The sequence below is a fragment of the Melozone crissalis genome, unplaced genomic scaffold (assembly GCF_028551555.1).
Source record: "Melozone crissalis strain CALT ecotype California unplaced genomic scaffold, PUWL_Pcris_2 ptg000014l_1, whole genome shotgun sequence".
Taxonomy (NCBI): domain Eukaryota; kingdom Metazoa; phylum Chordata; class Aves; order Passeriformes; family Passerellidae; genus Melozone; species Melozone crissalis.
In genome coordinates, this window is record NW_026535792.1 from 16,302,471 (window position 1) to 16,320,560 (window position 18,090).

General features: G+C 42.5%; 1 protein-coding gene across 5 annotated transcripts in view; it reads right to left on the reverse strand.

Annotated features, from left to right (window-relative positions):
* Positions 1 to 18,090, reverse strand: part of PEAK1 (pseudopodium enriched atypical kinase 1) — a 105,643-nt gene that overhangs the window by 52,329 nt on the left and 35,224 nt on the right. For all 5 annotated transcript variants that reach the window (XM_054272452.1, XM_054272454.1, XM_054272450.1 and 2 more), the window contains exon 2: positions 5,405 to 5,574. The gene's annotated coding sequence lies outside the window, so the exon portion shown is untranslated. The remainder of the gene's footprint in view (positions 1 to 5,404; positions 5,575 to 18,090) is intronic.

Genomic DNA, 18,090 nt, shown 5'->3' on the forward strand with positions numbered 1-18,090 from the left:
CAGGGATTTTTGGACAGATTCAGTCCCTCTGACTGGTTTACAGCTGCACTGATAGGAGAAAACAAACTGCTTATCAAGAAAACTCCTGCTTATCAAGTGGTACTTTTATTCCTACTTACTAATTCAAGAAATCACTGTGAAAAATCTGAAGTATTTTAACCTGGCAAAGCTGTTCATAAGAACAGCAATGCAGCACAGCAAAGCCACAGTAAAAGAGGAACAGAACTATTCAGGAATTGTTAGAGCTTGGGTAGGGCAGTGCAGCAGACAACAGCATGCACCTCAGCAGCCTGCAGTGCTCTCCAAACATCTGGGTGGGGAGGCAGAAATCCAAAGAATCCGGAATAGGGATTCTTTTCATTTTGTATTTTATTTATCCTTGCACCTTCTTATCTACTAATGGGAAAATAAACAATCCCAGTTATGTTTGCACATGGCCTACCACGCTCCTTCAGCAGGAAAAGTCTGAATTTTGTGAAATATCTTTGGAATGCCACTGTAATGTAAATCACAAAGCACTGCCACCACAGTGCAAGTTAAAGTGTAACCTGCAGTTCTCCCCAAGAGAATACACAGAATTTATATCACCAGAAATGGAAAGCAACAGAACAAAAATAAAAGCTTAGCAAAAAAAGTAGGTTAACTCATATAGAGAATGATACATAAGACAAGGCTGAAAAAGAAAGCAAGGCAGGTATTTTTGGAAATATTTTGAAGTCTCTTTAAAGCCCTGCCTATTTGCCTGTGAAGTATTTCTGCTTAAAATATAGATATGCTAATGTTCATATTTAAGATAGAGATGATTGGGCTGAAAGAACTCCTCTTTGGAAGAGCAAAGGAACAAAGACTGTGCACCATCACCAGCTGGTTCTGAGAGCATTTTCAGACTTATTCTGGGGAGGGTTAAGGAATCACAGGATCATTAGGGGTGAAGGGGTGGCTGGAGGTCATCTAGTCCAGCTCCAGGGAAATGCATGTTTGAGAGAAAAAGCTGCATTCTGGATAAAGTGAAGAAACCTTTGGAATCTGAGAAGCCTCCAAAACTCCAATTATTTTGTGTTAAAGGGGGCATAAGAAGTGCTGCTGCAGCAGCTCCCTGGATGAGGTGGGTGCTGTAGTACCAGCACTGCCCAGAACCCTGGCACAGTGGCACTAGCTGCATTCCATGGAAATGATTATTGCCTGCAGCAGGTTCAAATGTGATAATTATTTTTTTCACCTAGAAGTTCATACTTTTCTTAATTAGCAGGGTCTGAACTGTATGCAGGTTTCTTTTTTTGGCTTGGGATTTTTTTTTTTTTTTGTTTGGAAGAATGGGAATGTGTTTCTTGCCAAGGCCACATCACATAATACCAGACTAGAGAAAAATGAAAGGACCCAGTATGAAAAACACAATGCAATTATCACCAACTGAGCAGCTGATAAAAGAAATGACAGAGTTAAAGACACAAGTTTCACATGATGGAAATTCAGGGAAAGTGAATTTGTTACAAACATGGAGCAAATGAAAGCAGGAGACCCCACCCTAAGCAAGGCCTCTCACCTCCCAGCCACTGAGAATTCCCTCCTCCTGCAATAAGCAATCTGCCATCCCATCTCAAAAGGAGCTACAAGACCCCCAGCAGCAGATCTGCTTGGATGGAACTTACAGGGGCATGGCCAAAATGAAGACCAGGAGTCCCACACAATTACAAGATAATTTTTCCATTTTGTCCTGTTTATTTGAAATTTCCAGCCATCACACCAGCATTAATCCAAGCAAACACAGCCTCAGCTGCCTTCTATCAGCTAAACTGACAAGGACAGAATTTTTAACACACCTGTGATGGGCACATTTCAGAGATAAGTCCAAGTGAAAACAGAGATTCCTGCAAGCGTGAAAAATCTGAACTGCCCTCTGGAAAGAAGTGCATATAGGGACATGGAAAAAATATTAAGTTATTGTTGCTTAGTCTGTCAATGTTTCCATTTGGAATCAGCCTTCAGCCATTAAAACCTCAGCTGGAAAAGCCTGGTTGAACTTGACAAATGAACAAGCCTGGTCTCTGGAAGAAAAAAAGTAATTTTTTCTTAACCACCAACTCAAACAGATCCTGCCTTCAGTATCTTCAGCTTCTTTTGAGATCAATATCCTCAATTTTGCATCTTTCTTTTGTGCATGTGCAATTGCAGTTCAAATGTTCCCCTGTGCTCCCTGTTTTGCCCTGAGAGGGAAGCAGCTGGCCTGTTCTGCAGGGGAGCACACCCAGCTCTGTGCCCAAAGCTTCTCCAAACTGCAAGCACACAGAAATTATACAGCACTTGGAGGGTGGAAAACTGTTCAGGAATGCACACAGGAAATGCACTATAGAAATGTAAGATCATTAAAAGAATGTTATTATGGTTATTATTATCCTAAAAATCCATCTAAGTCAGTAGCCCCTGCCTGTCCCTGCAGATACCTCACTTTATCTGCAGCTCACATGGCTCCTCTTCAGTGCCAGCATTTTCTGCTCCTTCCTTGTTCTTTGTGCCAAGGCAAAGAGAAGCAACAAAGGCTGGTGTTGTTCCTGGAAAGGAATGGCTCCTGCAGGAGTCAGTGGGCAGCCTCCTTTCATGCCCACACGGGCTCGAGCTCTGTACAGTGAGGGAAGCTCTGCAAGCACGTTCCTGGTGCAGCCTCCTCAATGAAAGCATCCCACAGAATGTGTGTGGGTCCTGTGTGTGGGACAGGAGCCTGACAGGGCCTCAGAAGAATCCTCAGTGTGGCTGCAGAGCCAGGCAGGCTGAGGTGTGTGAGCTGCCCACAGCCTCCCATTGTTCCTGGGAAGGTGGTGACTTCCTCTTCATTGAATCTTTCCCCTTACTTTGTCCTTCCTTCCTGATGATAAATGCAGTTTTTATTTTTCCAACCAATTCAACATTACTTTTAGAAATTTTATCACTCATTCAGATTTCAGTCAGTGAGTCAAGCGGAAAAAATGTGTTCTCAAGCTGAGAGAAAACCCTCCCATGTAAAATCCCTGAGCCAAGAGCACCTCCCAGGCAACATCCTCCAGCTGCTCTCAGAGACAGAAAGAATTTGTGCACTCCATCAGTTCCCACCTAGGCCACTCCAGAGCATCTCCAGCAGGAAGGAGATGCAGGAAGGAGATCTGTCTGCCCAGAGCAGCAAGCCCTGGCTCTTCCCAGGCTCATCCCACCCAGCTGTTCCCTCAACTGCAAAAACCCCTTGCTGTTCAGCTGATGAACATCTTCCTGTGTCAGCAGAGGAATCTATCCATAGCATTGTTCTCCCTGTTTCTGGGCCTCTGATTGTCACTTTTATCAGCTAAATAATAGTAATTTGAATGCAGAAACAATTATGGGAACCTATTTGCTCAGCTGAAGTCCTTGTCCCCAGCAGATTTACAGTTAGTGCTGTTTTGTCAAAGGCTGAATGCACAAAGAAGTTGCTCTGCCAGGCAGGGATGTACAAGGGAGCAGAAAAAACATCACCTTTCAGTTTCCTAGGAATGTTTCCTCTAATGATGGTGGTTAGAATGTGTTTGTATCCCCTCCTGACTGCCTGCATACAGACAAGCCAAGGGGGTGCATTTTCCTTTGTAAGAATGGGCAAGAGTTTGTGACTAGGACTGCTTTGTAACTTGTGCTGCTCATATTTGTGGCTCTAAAGTGCCCTACAGAAACCAAACATCCTAGTGAGGTGCTCCAGCTCCAAAACTTTTCCAAAACAGTCATTAGAGCTGGAACTGTCTTTTTCTTGTTCTCATTAGACACGTGAGTGAATCATATCTGAGGATCTGTGCACACCTTCAAAGAGAAAGGACTGCAGGGCTACAGGGAACAACAGAGAAAAGGCACTAAGGAGAGCACAGTAAATCTGAAATCTTGAAAGAAGAAAAACATTTTTCTTTTAAGTTCTTTTTGAGCTCCATTTGTCACCACTGCAGACAGATGGAATCTGCAAGCCCTCCCTTCCTGCCAATGCAGCAGAAGACACTGACACAGTATAGAAACAACTCTGGCAACAAACCAGACAGCTCCTAAAGAGGGGAACTCAGTGAGGGAGGAACCTGGCAGCCTCCTGAGCACCTGGTGCACTCGCTGGGCTCTGAGCTCTTGGTTGGGAGGCTCCTAAGTGCTGCTCTGACTGTGCTCTCACAACAGCCACAGAGCACAGGGTGGGTTTCAGACAGAATTGCTACATTAATGCTGACCATTTCCTGAAATCCCACCCTTAACCTCACAGAATCCTCCTGGGGCACTGACTGTTCTCCCATTGAAGCTCTAACACAGGCTGTGATACAGGGGTGGAGTGAACACCTCACCTGGACTGGTAAATAACAACAGCTATATGTGTGAGGTTCAGAAATGCTGGTCTAATTTTTCTGCCATCAGTCACATAGAACTACTGTCAGATCTGTTCACTCTCCCTCTAAATAAAAGAGGGTAGAATAAGAGATAAGCATTTCAAACAAAACCACAGCACATAACAGATTTCCTTTGTTTTGTTCATGACAAATGAAAGGAATGTGGTGAGATGTCATTTTTGATATATGCAGTTACATCACAGTTTTCAAACTAAGGCAGAGTCTACTGAGCTGGGGTTTAGTGAGGCTTTGAGGAGAGCACAAACACCTCCTTTCACTCTCTTGCCTCAAAAGACATGGAAACATCATCTTGGTGTGGTAATAAAGACATGGTAATTCCCCTTCACCCATTTAAAAGCTTCTGTTTTTAGTGGCCAGTTCTACATTGTTACAAAGGCACAGAGCCCAAAATGGGACAGCAAGACAGACCTGGGGGTCTTTCTGCTCCCAATTTAACTTCAAAAAGTACAACACTTTTGTATTCCTGACTACTAAACTGACCTCAGGAGAACAGGCATAGAAGTATTCAGATGTTTAATCCCCAGCTATGAATGGCAGAGAAAAAGATAAGTAAATAAGAGCAAAGAAAAGAAGAAAATGGAAAAAGATTTTTGAGGAAATATTGAATGTCAGCAGAAAAAAGCAAACTTCCTAGTGTGCCAAATTAATGTACCTTTCCACAGGTTTCAGGAGTCACACAAAGTACTTAAAATATAACAAAAAACAGGGACAGAGCTACTTCTACGCCCTGTTCCAAACTGCATTTTGCTGGGCATTGGGTAGGAAGACAGTCAGTAATAGATAAAACTCTTTTTGTTTTTCAAAGATGAAGACATGGGATAAAACCACAGGAAGAAATTTCCACTACTGAATAAAGCACCAGATACTAAAATTTCAACTTTTTGCTAATGAATGAAGCTGACAAAATCACGTTTGCCTCTTGTAAGATTCTCTATTTAAACTCTGGTAGTAGTAAAACAATATCATCTATAATATAAGTTATCCTGCTGTACTGTATTGGAAATCAAAAAAATGGCAGAAAAATGAGTTACCACTTAAGTCTGAGGCACTGAATCCATTCTCATGTCAATGGTTGGCTTGGCAAAGCCTCCTGCAGCCACTGCTAATAAATCCTGCTGAAAATTTCAAACTTCCCACTTGTCCAGACAAATTCGCTTCACTCCCTTCTCTTCATTACTGCTGGTCAGGGCAGCAACATTTTCTGTGAAAGACAGACAAGAAGATTAATTCAAACAAATGTCAAATCTGATTTATTGTAAATTTTCCTTGAGTGACCTCCTGATCTCTTAAATGCTGTGAGAGCATTTTTTTTACAAAACACACATTTGAATTATTTTCAGAATTCTGGCTGCAGAGCTGGCACCTCAGATTTTGGTCCTCAATGTTCCCATTTGTTTCCCACTCCCCAGGAGCACACTGCTGCAGCTCTGCAAGGAAGGCAGATTGGAGGCACAGGCTGAGGAACAGCCTCTAGAACCCACTGGAAGAATGAAGGACTTTTCCTGGGAAAAGGAGCAGAGCTCTTTGGAGTTATTCAAGGGAACAGCTCTGTCCAGTTCTCCTGGGGTTTTGTTTGTGGGGTTGGTTTTTTCCCCTCCTCTGGTATTCTGCTTCTTGTGACTCCAAGTGTGAACACGTTTGTGGGTGACAAAGTTGGCAGAAAAAAAGCAAACACAAATAATTTGTGTAAGGGAAGCCACAAATAACAAGGAGCAAAGCACTTAAACTTGTGTGCAAAGCAAACAGAGCCTGGTGAGGGCACAGACTGAGCAGCACAACCAGAACTCCTTGACAACGACTATCACCACAAAAGGACTTTTTAGGACATTTGAAAGGAAGATTCTGAAATAGCCCTGCAGATGAGCAGCAACAAGTGAGATGAATAAGAATTATCCAAAGAGAAAACACACATTATGTGCTTGACAGTGGACTTAATGAGAAGGGTGAACATCCTGGAATTGAAGGCAGGTAAGGGAATCACCCCTAAATCATTTCTTCAACTTGTGGCTCATTGCCTAAATAGAGATATTAGAGATGAGGAAAAAATTTCCTGTGGATGGAGAAGATTGAATCTTCTCCTAACCCAAGTGTTACCAACCAATTTGCTTTTGCAGATGGGATTAGCCAGAAATAGGATGCAGGAGAAGAACAGGAATGAGAACTGAGCCCTGCAAAGCCTCCAGAAGGAATGTTAAGGGAACACCACAATCCTTTGTAGTTCTGACATCCTCACACAGCAGCAAACTTTTTCTTTGCATATTATCAAGTTGTTTGAAATAAAGAGCCCTGAAGAAAAGAGAAATCAGCCAACACTTTGTGGCATAGAATGGCTACAATGAAAGATTATTTAAAGTCTCAGCGTAAGGAAATGTTGTTTGTGTAAAATTTTAACCCCTTCCAAAATCTTTTTTTTGTGGGCAAGAAGAACAAGAGACTGGGAACTTTGTGGATTCATGCAGGATGCTGCAGTTCAAGGAGCTGGCTGGGGAAGGAGGGGGATGGATTTCTCCTCCTTTAGTGCCCACCAGCCTGCAGAACCTGTTCCCAGGTTGTGGGCACCTCTGGGCACATCTCTATAGGGAGCTCCAAGCCAGGAAACATTGCCAGAGCTGTAGCTATATAATAAAGTATCAACAGTTACCTGCATTTTTAAATTTTAGTTGCATGCAGGTGTTTGTACTTCTGTCCTAAAATTCTGCAGGCTTTGCCCAGCAGTACAAAGGGCTCTCCTTGCCCTTTGCCTCCACTTGTGGAGCTGCACAGCTGGAGATAGCAGAGACTCACTGCCACAGCTGGATATAAATCTGGTGTTCCTGTGGCTTGTGAGATCACTGAGGTGTTTCATAGGTGCCACAGAAAACATTTTATCTCCAACACCAGCACAGTGCACATTGAATGGTAGCTAAGGCAACAGGTGGCACAGAGATCACAGATACAGTTGTCATTGTACTCACAAGCAGCACAGGGACTTGAAAAACACAACCTACCACTCAAAAAGAAATGACTCAAGCCACTCTATATTCACTTCTGTTCCAGTGCCCAGTACTACAGATCCATTTAAAACATTTGAAGTTAATCAATAAAGATGATGTGCAATCCTTTTTAGCAGCTGCTCCAAAGAGGCAATTCACATGGCTGGAGTGAATGATGCTGCAGATGAGTCCCTCTGCATCTCCCTTGGCTTTCCCTGGGGGCTGGGGCAGGAGAAGCCCCTGTGAAGAGCTGCCATGTGCCTTGGTCCCCTCTGCTGTCCTTGCAGCACAAAGGGCAGGAATGTTCAACAAATGAATCACAGAGCATTCCTGCAAACACCTCACAGTCCATCCCTGCACCCATCCCAAGGGGCTGCCAGGGCTGGAGCAGCTCCTGGCCTGTCAGGCTGAGTGACAGCCAGGGGTAAAGGGGCACCTCCTCACAAGATTAGGAACAGGAAGGCTGTTTCAAACCCCTCCATCTGAATTATGATTGCTGACTGTGTAAGGAGGCAAAAATGGAAGCAAACCCACTGTCACAGACATCTTTTATGAAAAATCCTTTCCTTAGGATTCTTCCTCCTGAGAAGCTGAGAGGCCTCAGGAACAAAATGTAAACATTGATTATCTGCTGCTGTGGAATGCAACAGGTGCATCTGTGATTGGTCTCATAGAATTGTTTCTAATTAATGGCCAATCACAGTGAGCTGGCTCAGAGTCTGTCTGAGCCACAAGCCTTTGTTATTCATTCCTTCTTTTTCTATTCTTAGCCAGCCTTATGATGAAATCCTTTCTTCTATTCTTTGAGTATAGTTTTAATATAATATATATAATAAAATAATAAATCAAGCCTTCTGAAACATGGAGCCAGATCCTTGTGAACACTGTCACAACCCACAAGGAAACAAAGCTTCATTTGGAAAGGTTTTTCCTATTCATGATGATTGCAAGTGAATTCTTCCTGAGCTGTGAACAACTGGTGATGCTTCAGCGTTCAGTACATGGCCTGATTTTATCATAAAAGCTCACCCTGGCCTTCAGCTGGCTGTCAGATTTGCCAGCCTGGAAGGATTCTGGCAACACTTGTGCTGTTTAGTGTCTCAGCATGCTGTATCTTGGACACAAACCCCTGCAAAAATACCCAACTAAAAATATTTATGTTTGTTATCCTTTTTGCATGATACAGTCAAGAGAGGGGAAACATTCTTTCCAAATGGACTGAATCAGAGAAGCATGACAACATCACAGGGTCAACATCCATGAGCAAAGCATCCATTAAACCATGGGATCCCCTCAGTGGAGTCCCACACACACCCTGAGCAGGGCAGCTTTGCCCAGGAGGCTGCAGGGACCCCCTGGCACAGCAAACTGTGCCCCCAGGAACTCCCAGCCCCCAGGGGGACATTGCTGGGGGTTGCTGCTGAGCTCCTGAGGCCGCTCAGGTGGGGGCATTACACAGCCACTGACCAGGAGAGATGTGCTCTGCTTTCAGAGCAATAATATCTTCACTTCCAAATTGTCCCTTTGGGCAAAGAAATGCTGCACACACAGCATTTCCACTTTTGGAGGAGAAAGGGAAAGCATCAGTACAGCTCCTGACAGATTTGTTTTTAATACAAATTCACAGAGGTACACGAGAGACTCCTGAAAAGTTTAAAAGTCAGAACTTCTGATACTTTAAAAAAATATTAAATACATGATGACTGTTTAAAATAGAACTGATTCATGGGGAGAAAGGAAGTACTTAATGACTTGCTCATGCTTAAGGACTCTTAAATAAAACAAGTATCTGTTACTCATGCCTTGGAAGGATTTGCTGCTCCCGAACTACTGATTTGAAAAGCTTTTGACACAGCAAGATGAAGACACATCCCCAAGGGCTGCTGTGTGAGCTGAAAGCCTGTGTGCTCTCAAACACTCTTCCTTTCATTGAAGAAGGGAAAGATTAGCATGAGGAAGAAAAAAAAATAAAGACTTAGTTGTTTTGGCTTTGGAAATGAGGTGTCAGTAGGATTTTCTAGCCTGAAGAACCACCAAAGAATCCCAAATTATCATGTCAAGAAGTAGTGATTGAATTTGAGACCACCAGAGGCTATCCTGGCCCTCATGTGCATCTCTCCTACTGCAATTTTATTCATTAATTGCTGGCCTAATATTACAGACCCGATACCATTGAATAAGAGAATAAAATTAGCAGAAAAGACAGAAATGACAACTAGTCACCCTCCATCCTTATGAATGAATCAGGTAGTACAAACTTCAAACACAGGGTTTATCAAGGCTTGGCCAAAATGCAGTTTTGGCTCTGGGATAGCAGACAGGAACAATGAAGCAACACAAGCCTCTGCTCCATTTTTACTGCTCTGTGCTCCAACAAGCACAATTTCCTCTCTCAGCAGCTCCTGAAAACCTAGCCTGTTATTGGTATTTCATGTTCCTAAAAGCCCTATGAATAGCTGAATGGGCCTTTCCAGAGGAGGGCTCTTGGCACAGCCACCCCAGCTCAGGTAGCAGCACGGACACAGGGACAAGGAGACGCTGGCAGCAGCGTGGCAACAGGAAAAACTGAGAGCAACAATACACTGCCCCCAGTGCCAAAGCCTCAAATGGCTGTTTATGCAACTTTCCTTCACAAACTAACCCCAAAACTTGCACTGGGATTGCAATTTGCATTTCAACCCACTCTCCCCCCGCCCCCGTTTGCTGTTTGCCCAGTTTCATTAGAACCATCTGCAAGATCCTCCCCTTCCAGTTCCTTGTGCCGGTTCATCTGGCAGCTGCACTTCCTCATCTATTCAAAAAATCTTTGTTTCAAAGTTGTTGAGACAGAAGGTCTTTGACAGGCTAAAAATCATCATGAAAATCAACACAGAAACCACATCAGATGCTGTTTTTTACAGATTGAAGGCGAAGAATGGAAGCTGGAATATATACATATATCTATATATATGTGTTTTTTTTAATGGGAAGATAAATGAGGGTTTTGGGGATCAAAACAAATTTTACCAACTCTATTTATCTGCCAAAAGCCACAATTTAGTGAAGTACTGCAAGTTGCCACTGCAGAAGGGGTTTCAGGCTCACCATTATTACTGACAGAACAAGAGAAATGCAGAGAAGTATTTCCTTACAGCAGCTCTTAGCAAAAGATCAGTGAGGGGAGTGCAAAGGGAAGGAAGAATGTTAGTGAAGTTGTAGGGTTTGAATAATTTTCTTTAAACATGATACAAGTATTACAAGTTTTTGAATATAACATGCTTTTCAATCCCTTTCATTAGCTGGTGCATGGTGCTGCTTAAGCTTCCATCTTTCACTGTAACCCTCCTAGGGATCCTTGTTCCCTTCTAGGGACAGATATCCCTGGTGCCACCAAGCTGGGACAAGCTGATGGGACAGCTCCTGCTGCAGCACAGGGCAGGGCACAGCTGAGAAATGGCACAAATCCTGGGCCTTTCATTGCTTTGGGTATTGTTCTATTTGGGTATTTTTCGACTCCAAATTGTTTCTGCAGAAGAATGGCTCAACCTTCACTTGGGGATTAACAGAGAATTCTCTTCCAGATTCCTCCAAATCTTCTCATAAAACATTCTTAATAAAGCAAATTCACTTCAAGTATGAACACAAAATACTCGAACACCACTCCTACTTTCCCATTTAGATTAATACAAACATTTTCTTTTTTCTTATGCTGTTGCTGTTTAAAAGGTAACAAATAACTACAATATTCACCTGCTACCAAACCTTGCTTGTACATGCATAAATTTGAGGAATCTGCGACATGAACTGAACTATTTCAAGTCTCCCAGAGTCCCAGCAATGCTGGAAATAACTTTCTCCACATTTGCACAAGAAGCTCAATCCTTGAACTCTCCATCACATCCCAGCCCTGCTGTCATCTCCCCTGACCTCTCTGATTCTGTTTTATACAACCCCCAGCCCACGTCTTCCCTAAGCAAATTCCTAATTCCTTGTTTAACTAAACAAGACCATTTAAAGTTTCTCAAGCACTCTGACAAGCTTTCTACAGCTTCTACACTGGGATTTGCCATTTTCTTCCCACACTTTCCTTTCAATCCTAACCGAACATTTTTGGGTTTAAATAAAAGTATTAAGCAGGATTTAAAATTGCCATGAACAAATTGGCATATCTTCTCCCTTGAACTTTATCATAAAACACAATTTAAGTGCTTTTAATTGCACAGGCTCTAGAAAAAAAGATGCAAATCTAATAATTTGAGTTGACACATCATGCAAGGCAGACTTTAAAAGTATTTTCAGAAACACTGGAAACAGCATTATCATAATCTAACTTTATAAATTTTATATGCAAATAAAAAATTAAAAACAGAGACCTGAAAATATTTAACAAAATCCATATATTTCAATGAATAGTATAAAAAAAGTAGATCTGCTCTTGAAAAAGTATCCTGGAATCTCTCAGGGGAATTAATGGAATAACCACAGAGTTTGTGCTTCTGTGATCAACTAGCAGGAGAGACTTTTATTGAAACACTTAACATTACTTTTGTTAGCATATATTCACTCCAGTGGCTTATTAGAAGTTTTGGTTAAAACGAGATATTCTTTGTCCAAGAAAGCTGAACAAAAGCAAAGTCTGAGACACCAAGCTTGAAATTTCTCTTCCCTACCTCCCCACAAATGTATTCAAAAAAAAATACCATTTTGATGAGTAATCTCTTCCAAATCCTCTTTTCCAGTCACTTTTGATCTTTAGAGAATATATACATTTATATAAGCCAGAAACAACCACAAAAGCAATTTCAAACCCCCATCTCATTGCATACCCCTGTTTCAAGGTATCATGAATATATTAAGCTAAAATTGCAAACAAAGGAGAGCTTGGGACTATAAAAAAAAATTACACCCTGCTGTTAATGCCATTTTTCTTGCTCTTGAATAGGTGATGTCAATTCCCTGGTTTCCATTCAGCAAAAAAAGCTGTGAAATGGCAGTGGATTTTCTGCTCCAAGTGCAGGCCCACATCCAAACAATTCTAACATTAAAACTGTGGCTGCCAGCCTCAAATATTCCCTCCCACCGGAAAAAGCACTCCTGGATGTACCACAGAGGCTATCAGAAAATCTTATTGAATTGGCTTAGAGGAGAAAGTGGCAGATTGAACGTGTGCATGGCATTCTCCTAGTGGAATCTGCTCCTACAGAATGAAGTTCCTGAGAGCAGAGGCTGCTGTGGGCCTGCTGAAAGCTTCATGCCATGGACAAGGGAAAATCCTGCTGAAAGCTTCCTGCATGGACAAGGGCAAATCTGGGCAGATTCTGCTGAAAGCTTCATGCCATGGACAAGGGCAAATCCAGAGTGCCCAGCAGCAGAGGCACTGCAGAACTCTGCAGAGCTGCCACAGGAGCCCCAGGACAAACCCAATGGCACCTCCCTTTCCTGGCACAGCAGCTGCCAAAGGGCAGGGGGTTGGTTGGTGCAGCCTCTGCAGCCCTGGAACCTGGGGTGACCCACTGCCATGGGCTGCACCTCTGTCCTGGGAATGCAGCCACAGCTCCTTCTTTCCTGGGCTAAGGCAGGGGATCCACCTCTTGATGCCCACTTCTGTACTCTCAGTTAGGAGCAGTGCCCTCCATGGCTCTGTCAGAACAATCCTGCCCTGTCCAACACCAGCCCTCCCAAAACACAAGTGCTCAGGCCAGGGAGGCAGCTCAGCTTGAGCACATACCCCCTCTGGAGCCCAGAGCCCAGCTCAGCTTGAGCACAAGCCCTCTCTGGAGCCCAGGGCCAGCGTGCCCAGCACAGAGGGCTTGTGGCCCCAGGCAGAGCAGGAACAGCAGCTCACACAGAGCTGGAACATTCCAGAGATGTGTGGCACTGAGCTTTTCCCACAGCTACAGGCAGACAAGAACACTCAGTGCAGCAGGAAGCTGCAGAGAAATGCTTTAGCTGAATTCTTCTCATCGCTCAAGTCAGAAATGCAATCTTTACTTAAATGTTAAGCCATATACATGGGCCATTAGTCAAAGTTCCTGTTCTTTTTTTAATAGCTTTACCAGGTTTGACATTTTGTAACGCTATTATTTTAAGTCTGGTCTGGACTAGAATTCAAATATTAGGAAAATGATTTTCAAAAGACTATGCTAAAATATCTTCCCCATATTGCTATCATTTGTCAAAGTTTTGCTTAAAAGCAGGTATTAAGATAAATGAAATGGATCAAAAATGGAATACTTCCAGGAACATAAATGATGGTTAAATTAAGCTTGTGACAAGAGCCAATCCACACATTTTGACTTCTCAGTGAAGTACCATTTGACCTTGCAATGAGAAAGGCACTCATATACTATGTAAATCTAAAGGAAGAAAATACATCAAAAAGTGAACTCAATTGGTTGAAAGAGCCAGAAGGCAGAAAAAGGCAACAAGTGGTGAAGGTGAGAGAGAACATCAGAAATCGAACAGCAGCTCAGGGAAAGGGCCAGAACTGTAGAGTCGGGCAGCAGAATAAGCAGAGTTTGAAGACAGGTCAGAAGATACAGTTCACTGAACATAAAACCTGAGTGAACACTGACAAATCGAACAGAACCAGCTCTACTTGCTGCAAAGCCTCCTTAAGGCAAACAGCACTGGGGTGACAGCAGTGCTCCCTGCACAGGCCTGAGGGCATGGGAAAGGCTCTGCGAGTCCTTCCTGGGCTATTTCTCTCCCTCGAGTACTTAAGGCATTTTCCCTTGTTCTGACTGCAGTTTAAAAATACTGATGGAAAACAACTACAGTTGTAACAGGGAACTTCAAGCAGCACTTAATATTTCTGAAGTATTAAGATACAGAGTATGCATTTAAATAGCACAAAATGCAGCAAGTGTTCAGTGGCTCCAGATTTTTTGCCCAGTTATGTGAAATGCTCTTGCCTGAGCTGCATACAGAGCTGCACCCACACTGCCCTGCTCACCCACTGCACCACGGCCTAGGACTGAATGCACCAGGCAAACCACATCATCACCCAAAGCACTGCCAACTTTCAAACACTGAAAAAAAAAAAGGCAAGATTATTTCTTTAAACTCTCTGTTGGTAGAGACAGGTTGGGCATTAGTGGTTTTGGCAGCTGTATAAAACAGCTGCAGCTGGAAACAATTGGTGCTGAGCAATCGGAAACAGGCAAGGACAGAGGACAATACACTGCAAGTATTGCTCCCGTTCTGGCTTGTCATTACACACAGGAGAGCTTCTGCAGCCTCACTTCTCCAACAGCATTTGCTTAAAAAACAATTAAAAGATACTGAAATTTAGTATCAAGATCAATAGAAGAGTTATGCACTTGCATTGATAAGTATTGTTATGGAAAGGGAGACTCTGAGAAGCTTTAATTCTAAACTCACTTGGCACAGAAAAGTGGTTGTTTGAATCCTGCACTTAAAGAAAAATGAGGCAAAACCCCAAAGAGGGTAGTAAAGGACTATCAGAGAGTAATGCAAATGGTGACACTTGAGAACACCCACAGCTGACACACAGTTCACTGGGAATACACAGAAAGGAGAAACAGGTATCAGCAGTAAGGGGGAATCCTGGATCACAAAAAAGAACTGCTGGTGAACAGGAACCATTTGCCAGGTTGGTGCAGACCACAGGGCCAAAGGAACGTGGTTCACTGTGCTAAAGCAACTGCCCAGCGTGAGGGGACCTCAGTGAGTGTTATACTGCAATAAAACAGTTACCAAAGCTACAGAGGAATCTTTTAAATGCTCCTCTAGAAAATGATTTTACATGTTAGCTCAGAATAAAATTCCAAATTGGAAAGGTTGAAGCAGCAAGTTACTTTTTCAAGCATTTTACTCCTAAACACAAATTTAAGGACAGAGGAATGGAAAAGCAGGAATGCTCCATCTGTGCAGGATAAATTTTGGACTAGAAGGGAGGACAAAATTCAGCTGCTGACATTTGAAACAACAGAGGTAACAAACTGCAGATTTAGCAAAGCTGCCAGATATCAAAAATGTTGAGAAGGAGATCAGAAGGATCACAAATATCCCAAGGAGAGCCCCAGAGAGGACAAAAGTGGTTACAGGATGCCAGCAGCCAACAGCACCACCTTCCCCAAACTCACTGCCACCTCCACCAGCAGCTCAGAGACTTCTGTGACAGAACTGGGGTCTCCGTACTTCATATTCTTGCATGGAATTTTCCTTCAGAAATTCATCCAATTACCTTTTGAACCCATTTACAGTCCCATATCCACAACATCCTGTGGAAGGACATTCCACAACTTCTCGGTTTTGTGCGTTTGTTTTGAGCAGCCAGGTTCTTGTCAGAAAACAAAAAAGAAAACAGATAAGAAACTTGGTTCCTTTATTGCCTCTATTTATTTTTCCCATGCCATCCATAATGATCTGTGATTTCTTTCCCAGGCCCCCTCAGCCTGCCTTGCAGTGGAAGTGTCCTGTTGTGTGTTTTTGTGCTGAGTGGATGCTGCTCCATACCTCCAGCTCCCCACCCTGCATTCCTCTGCTGCATTCTTTTCAAGTGAGGCTGTGTGTCATATTCTGAAGCTTTTGAGAAGAGGATGAAAGAATTCTAGAGCAGTGAGAACAAAGAGGCGTGTTTGAAGGGAGAGAAAACTTATTTAGGGAAAAAACACAGGAAATAAAAGAAGTTTCACCGTGATTCTACGTGTTTGCAAGCAGAATCATTCAAGCATTATTAAAAGATATGAAATAGGGAACAAACTGTAAGATTTGTAATAGAAATCAGCTTATTTTTCTATGCCTTCATGCTTTACAGAGCTGAAATAATTTCAGTGTGCTCTGTTTTCCATTCAAATGAGCATTTCACCTCAGTTTGTAACTTCCCAGCTCATCTCAAAAGGGGCACCACTGCTAGAGGCAGACACTAATGAGCCTCTGTATTCTAATTGCATGAATATACTGAAAGAATAGAAATAAAGGCAGTGAAACAGATTGCAAAGAACTGGACAGAGGGTGCTGGTAAAGGAGGCTAAAAAAGAATTACTGGTCACTGTACACTTTTAATGTTGTGGGAGCAATACCTGGAACTGAACTTTTCCAGTATTAAAAGCCAACGGGGATCTTTATCATTGACTTCCAAAAGTACAAAAATTACAAAAAGTACAAAATATTCCTGAAACTCTGGCAGCACTGTGATCTAGCACCCAGGTCAGGCTCCCCTCAGGTCCCACTGAAGCACTTTGAAGCTGCTGTTCCAGGTAAAGTTGCTTTTCTCACCTCATCACCACTGGCTGTAGGTGGGCACAGCAGGACATAGTACATGGCAGCATTTCTTTACTAAAGGAGCCCTCAGTGAAGCCCAGCTGAGGGCAGGTAAGGGCACTGCAAGTAGAGTCCCTCTTGGGAAACATCTTGGATTAAAAACTGCTGCAAACCACACCCATGGCAGGCCCTGCTCCTCTCTGGATCTGCTCCGAAGCTTTGGGCAGCGCAGACACGGACATTGTTCATTTGCTGCCACAAAAAATATCCTATTAACATTTTTGAGGAACATCCCACTTCTGATCTCTGGTAAGCATCCCAAATACCCAAAACTATATTATTAAAACAAAAAAAAAAAAAAAGGAAAAATCCCACATAAAACATTCCATGCTATTGCATCCCTGGGCTGCAGAACCCCACAGAGGAATTTCACAGTATATTTTTTCAGATCACAAATGTTCGTGTAAATGCTGTGAATTGCCTTAAAAATGTTGGCTTCCATTATTTAACAAAAAATCCCAGCAGGTGTCATTCATGAGAATATTTAAATTTTTGTAGTCTGCCACTCCAAAAAAAAATTGAGAGCAATCTCAATTTTTTTGTTGTTAAGTTACACCAAGTATATTTTAGATTTTTCCCAAGAGTAAGACAGAGGAAAGGAAAAAAAGATATTCAAGTGCTACTCTGTGTATGTACTTGAGAGCTTTCCCACTTAGAAATTCACTTTAGAACTGAATTTTGGCAGGTGTAAGATTTTTGCCTTCTTTGTAAAATCCTTCTAATTTGGCAGAGTTATAATGGTTTGAAGAAAAAACCAACTAGGTTTATATTTTCTGCACATAATCTTAAGTGTTTATAAAATTCAGTATTTACTAAATACATTTTAGGACATTGGGAACTAGGGAAGGGATATTTGCCTTTGATCATAGCAGGTCAAGATTGGAAGAAACATGAGGTTTTCCACATATGACTGTTCTTGAAAATAGGCACAGAAACAGGAGAAAAACCACTGATATCTGCAAATCACGTAACACTTCTGATATTTTAAAACTTTTCAGCATATATGACTTCATAAACTTGATGCTGCTATGAAGAGCTACAGGCAATGGAAATAAAATGAGTGCTGTGCTGGTTTGCAGTGGGAATTCTTGCCAGCTCCCCACTGCCCATTCTGCATAAACCCATCAAAGTCTGATGCTCTGCCATGATTTCCCCACTGTAATCTGCTGCCTATTATTCTCTCAAACCCCATCTGCAGGTCATTTTTCTATCAAATGAGCTGGTTAAAATTCCTTCTCCCTTTTTATTTAAACCTAGGGGAATTTCAAATAGTCCAGCACTAACCGACAGGAATTTATTTTAACCATTATTTAAAACATCAGCAGCTTTGCACTGCTACAGTTTAACAGCTCTGATGGGTTTCATGCAGTCTCCCTTCACTTTATCTCCTCTGACACAGGCATTAGCATCCTGGGAGCCCAAGTGTGGCTCAGAGAGTCATTGCCTTTATTCCTTTTTAGGCTCAGACCTCTTTCCAC